Source organism: Lithobates pipiens, unplaced genomic scaffold, assembly GCF_037356315.1.
Source record: "Lithobates pipiens isolate NorthernLeopardFrog02 unplaced genomic scaffold, aLitPip1_a1.2 Scaffold_25, whole genome shotgun sequence".
NCBI lineage: Eukaryota > Metazoa > Chordata > Amphibia > Anura > Ranidae > Lithobates > Lithobates pipiens.
Genome location: NW_027507787.1, coordinates 221,166,127 through 221,171,784, shown reverse-complemented (window position 1 = coordinate 221,171,784; position 5,658 = coordinate 221,166,127). Strand labels below are relative to the sequence as shown.

At 42.2% G+C, this 5,658-nt stretch overlaps 1 long non-coding RNA gene across 1 annotated transcript; it reads right to left on the bottom strand.

Annotated features, from left to right (window-relative positions):
* Window positions 1–1,100: 1,100 nt before the first annotated feature.
* On the bottom strand, window positions 1,101–4,198 carry LOC143930896 (uncharacterized). The gene is made up of 2 exons (XR_013262844.1): window positions 4,013–4,198; window positions 1,101–1,446 (listed from the first exon to the last, which is right to left on the bottom strand). It is a non-coding gene; the product is annotated as an uncharacterized LOC143930896 (long non-coding RNA).
* Window positions 4,199–5,658: the final 1,460 nt, after the last annotated feature.

The following is a 5,658-nucleotide window of genomic DNA, read 5'->3' as shown; positions in this document are numbered from 1 at the left end:
TATCACCAGCAAAGCAGCTTCATTATTATCCCATTAAAGTGGTTGTAAACCCTTACAAACCACTTTGACCTACAGGTAAGCCTAGATTAAGGCTTACCTGTAGGTCCAAGAAATATCTCCTAAACCTATACGGTTTAGGAGATATTTGCCTGAAGACAGGCGCAGGCGCACTGAGCGCGGCATTTCCAACAATGGATCTGCCGCGCGTGTCGGCTCCCGTGCGCATGCGCGGGAGTGACGTCATCGTGGCTCCGCCGAATGACAGCGGCGGAGCTGCGAGACGCCACCAGGAAGATGGATGCGGCGGACTACAGGGGACAGCGGCGACTTCGCTGGCTCCTGTGTCAGGTAAGTGTCACATAATGGGCTACTATGCGATGCATAGTAGTCCATTATGCTTTGCCTTTGCAGGGAATGAGGAGGAAGTAATCTCATCAGGTTTTACTTCCTCTTTAAAGAAGGAGAATTGGGGCTGCATTTCTAGATTTCATAATTTGCCACGTTATGAATGTTAACAGACATTTGTCCGCGGAGAATCCGGCAACAATTGTCCGATGGAGAATACTAAACGGTCAGATTTACCGACAACAGCCTGTCATTACATTTCCCGGAAAATCGAGCGCGCATACGTGGCTTAAGACATAATTCACATTTCCGTGTAGAGCGGCTCACAGCAAGGGTCCGATGTGTCCCTGTTGCCCGTTTCAGGTCCGAAACTGACCAAAAGATGTACAGGACTCTTGTGCAATTCGCTCCGCAGCCGTCCTGGAGATGGGTGAAGCGGCTCCAGAGAGAGCTGATCACCGTCTCCTGACAAGCGAACTGGATGAGGGGGGGAAATTCACATCCAAAATTCGGAATAGTGCGAGTCCAGCCTGAAACAAGTTTTCATGTCGGCATTCCACCCCAACCAGAATTTCATATTTAGGTGTCTTTAACACTGAGCAAGTTTGCACAAGGTTTCTGACCTAATTCTAATATATTATACAATAGATTTACAAAGGTTTGTGCATGATGCAATTAAGGCTTGAAAACAAAGAACAAAGAACAAAGAACAAAGAACAAAAAATAAATAAAAAATAAACCACACACACACCACAAAATGTTAAAATATTTATTATCACCTTCTCTCAATATATAAATGGAAGAACTTATACATATAAGACAATAATAAAGATGAGATTGTAAAAGTGCAAATTTCTATAATTCTCACATCATAAGAACAAATACTGAGAGGGGATTTACTGAAACCCTGACACACAGACCATGCAAATACTGTAATGGCGCAGTGTAATTCTTACAAAAAATAAAATCAGTGATCGATTCAATGGAACTATTCAGGCAGTAATCGCTGATATGCCTTTAAAATTGATAGTTCTTTGCCTGTCATGCTGATCCTCCATCTTCATTTATTTCTGATTAAGGCCAGGTTCCTAGACATGTGCACTGACAAAAAAAAAAATTTGTCAGTTTTCTTTTATTTTTTTTTTGCTTTTTTTGGAGATTTGAAAAAAAAATAAAAATAAAAATAAATAATAATTTAAAAATCGGTAAAATTGCAAATAACTATTAAGTTATAGGTATTGGAATTTCCTTTCAAATTTGGCCATTTGTGAACGTAACAAATACGATTTTATCTGAAGTTATAAATTATCCTAAATAACGAATGACACATCTAAACAAATGGAACAAATTAACAATATAATAAAGATGTTTTATTATTATTATTAGAGCGTTACATTCCGTTCGTTTAGATACGGCATTCGTTATTTCAGATAACTCGTAAACTTCGGATAAAATTTGTACTCGTTACATTCACCAATAGCCAAATTTGAAAGGCAATTCCAATACCTATAATTTAATTAGTCATTTCAGATTTTTGAATGTTCAGATTTTCAGCTTTCCAAATTTGTGAAATTTTCCAAAAATTTGAAAAAATAGATTAAAAAAAAAAAAAAAAAAAATCAGAAATTTGAAAATTCTGAATTTTCAAATTTCAGAAAAAGTTTGAAATGCGGAAATTAAAGAATTTGTCAAAATTTGTTAAAAAACTAATTCGGAACTAAACGAATTGCATATGTCTAGCGGTTCCCAGCATGGGGTCCAGTGCGTTCCTGTTCACCGGTTCAGGTCAGAATTTTTGCCTGAATTTGCCTGAACCAGACCCAAAGACGCACAGGACTCTCTTGAAATGCAGACCACGGCCGTCCCAGAACCTGTATGCTCCACTGCGAGCTGGGCACATTTGCATGTCATGCAAATTGGATGCAGGGAAACCCACATCCAATTCACATATGTGAACCCAGCTTGACTCAACCAGAACAAGTATGCAGATAAAAGATTCTGCTTTCGCTTGCTTACTTTTTTTTTTTCACTGCCGACTCAGAAAAAGTATGCAAGACAGAGGCAGACAAATCGCATTTGCAGGTCAGCAGTAGCAGTCCTCTTTACAGAACTCCAGATTTAGCCAAAAAGCTATATATTAATATATTTTTGCATAGCTGTCTTGTAAATTTACGTGCAAAAAAAAAAATGCACTCTGGGGTGGCAACACAAAACCGTACAAAGAATCTTCTCACACCTTCTATATGCACAAACAGTGGCAGTCCGTCCTTTAGGGGTGCCTGGGCGCCACCTACTAATTAATGCTCTGTGATCCAAGGCCGCTACCCCCTATTCTTGTGTCCGGCCCCTTTCAGGACACCTGGCACATGATTTACAGTGGTGGGGGTGTTTCTCTCCCTCTCTCTCTCTCCCCCCCCCCCCCCCCCCAGCACCAGATTAGAGCTATAGGCTTGTGGCACAGATCATTGCACCATGAGCCCACCCAGGTGTTAAGACAAATGAATATTCGCTGTTGCAACAATGATCCTCCTTCCAGGCCAAATCTGGAAGTGGGTCTGATACCTGTCACCCAATTGGCTGAAAGATCAGGCGATCCTATTGGATGCCTAAGAGGAGGGGAGGAGACGCAAGGCAGAAGTGAGGAGGAAAAGAAGCAGGGGCTGCAGCCGCTTGATATGGGAACTAGGGGGGGGGGGGGAGAGAGGAGATAGAGATATCTGCTACCATGACTGTCAGCTTCCTTGGTGGCCCATCAAGCAGGACGTATGCATGCTTACAATGGTCCAAGCTGAACCAATGCAAGTGTTGAATAAAGATCAAAAGATAATACCCTGGAGTTCAGTTTCCTCCCTCTAGTGGGCAAAAGTAAAGGCGCACCAGTTCTAAAATCCATAGCCGATTGGGAAAAAAATAAATAAATAAATAAAAAAGTCAACATAAAAACAGCTTTACAGCAGTATTAAAGCTGCAAAAGAAAAAAAAAAAAAAAAAGAAAAATATTGCAGATTAACAGTTCTTACATGCAATAGCTGCATTACTTTTCTTTTTATGCCTTCTCTCGCATTTTGATCTGGTGATCCAGCCAGTAAGTCAGTTTTTCAAAATAAAAAGTTGTCGTCATGCAGATGTACCAGTTTACAGGGAGGAAGCACACCATCTAACACAGATGGGGGTGCTTACAATGATTGTCTTATTTATTGATGTAAAAACTTTATCCCAGGAAAAAAAAAAACCCAACCTTGTTTTCTGTAACTGCTTTTAAAGTATTAGCTATAGTTTGGCTTCAATTAGTGTATTTAGATCTGCTAGTACAGCTAAAACTCCCCTTCCCTTCAGATTGTATGAAGGGGGGCACAGCAGCATTGTCAGAGTGGGGGTATTCTAGTACGAGGTGTGTTACTGGCCATATCACCAGGTGAAAACAGAGTGAGAAAAGCATAAAAAAATAAATAAAACAAGTGCAGCTAACACATCTAAAGAGATTGGTAAGCTGCAGTACAATACATTTTTGGGTTCAATACCGCTTGAAGGGACAAATGTTACAACCAGATGTTATATTTGCCCTATTTTTATGCAAGAATGTCACAGAAAATGTTCTGACCCGTATGGATCACATGATGGCGCATGGATTGCAGGCACACAGAAGATGCCGCTAATGGTGTTGTACCTAAAGCACACGGTTTTGTCTTGTCTGGTGTCCCTTTAAAACGGCTCAGTAAATTCCCTCCATAGAGTCCAGGCAGAGGACTAGAAGAGTTGGCTTTCTTGTCCATCTATCCACGTTTCCTCTGTCCATTTAGTTGTCCATGCGCCTGCTACAAGCAGCAAGCAAAACACTTTGAAGGCTGCAGGCTCTTAGGGGGTGGGGCTATAAAATGATGTCATACTGACTGGATTTATAAACTGAGGGAAAGCACAAGCTGGAGAAGGTGGGAAGGAGCTGGAAGGAGATAAGAAGAGTCTGGGAAATGGTGGCGCCTGGTGGTTTGTAGTTGGGTAGATGTGAGGGTGTTGTACAGAGCAAGGAAAGGATGGATAGGTTGGGATAAATTGTGGACTGGGACTCGGGGGACAACTGTGGGTATTACAGGCTCTGGCCTCTAAACTTCCTGTCGGCTGCTGCTTCTTCCACTTCGTTCTCCGGTTCTGAAACCAGATTTTGACTTGCGTCTCCGTTAGGTGCAGGGTCAGAGCCAAGCTGAGCCGGTCGCACACCGACAGATATCGGCTACTTTGAAAGCGACTTTCCAGGGCCACAATCTGTGCGTAGGAAAAGGCCGTGCGGGCCCGCCGGGGCTTAGAACTGGCCACAGGGACCTTTGTGCTGTGTTGATTCTCTGTCTTTAATGACCCATCTTCCCTAGATTTTGGGTCCAAAGAAGGTCCTGCTTCATCTTCTGGTCCAGACACAAAGTCGGTGCTCACATCTGTAAAGGTGCAAAAACGTAACAATTAGTAAGGATTTCAGTGAATGTTTCAGAAAAAAAAAATAAGAATATTGGGGCTTGATAGCGTAGACCTCTGGTGCTCAACCAAGGCCTGGGGGGGGCTACATGCAGCCTTTTTGCATACCTCCCAACTGTCCCCGATTTTGAGGGACTGTCCCTGATTTGGGAAAAAGTTCCTCTTTTCTCCCAAGTTGTCCCTCATTTTGGTCTGACCTAAGTATTTGATATATCGCATCAACTGTTGTCAAGCTGCTTGGTGATGGTCTTGTAGCCCATTCTTGGACAGCTTTTTGGTCTTGGCCATGGTGGACAGATTGGAATCGGATTGGTTGTTACCTGTATAAAAAAGACACCTGTCCACAGAAGCAATCTAAGATTAGGAGCACCCCCTTTAAAGCTGGATACACACTATACAATTTTCTGTAGATTTTTTTCCTTCAGATTTACCAAAACCATAAGATCAAACCTTAAGAGTTTAAATTTGTATGCAATCAGGCAGGCCCTTGCACTACATGGTTTTGGTAAATCTACAGGAAATCAGACAACAAAAGTTGTATTGCGTGCATGGGGTCTAAGACCCCTTTCACATGGGGGGGAGGAATATAATATATATATATATATATATATCAATTGATCCCTGCTGAAGATGACAGGTCCGTCTCTTCCCACTGTGCAGGGGTGGACCTGGCCGAGCCCCACTGAGCTCTATGGGAAGATCGGATGAAAAACTGACAGCCATTTTTTCAGCATGGTTGTTCTCCTTAAAGCAGGAGTTCCGCCGTTTTTTTTTTTTTTAAGTCAGCAGCTACAAATACTGCAGCTGCTGACTTTTAAAATAAGTACACTTACCCGCCCAGCGCACCCG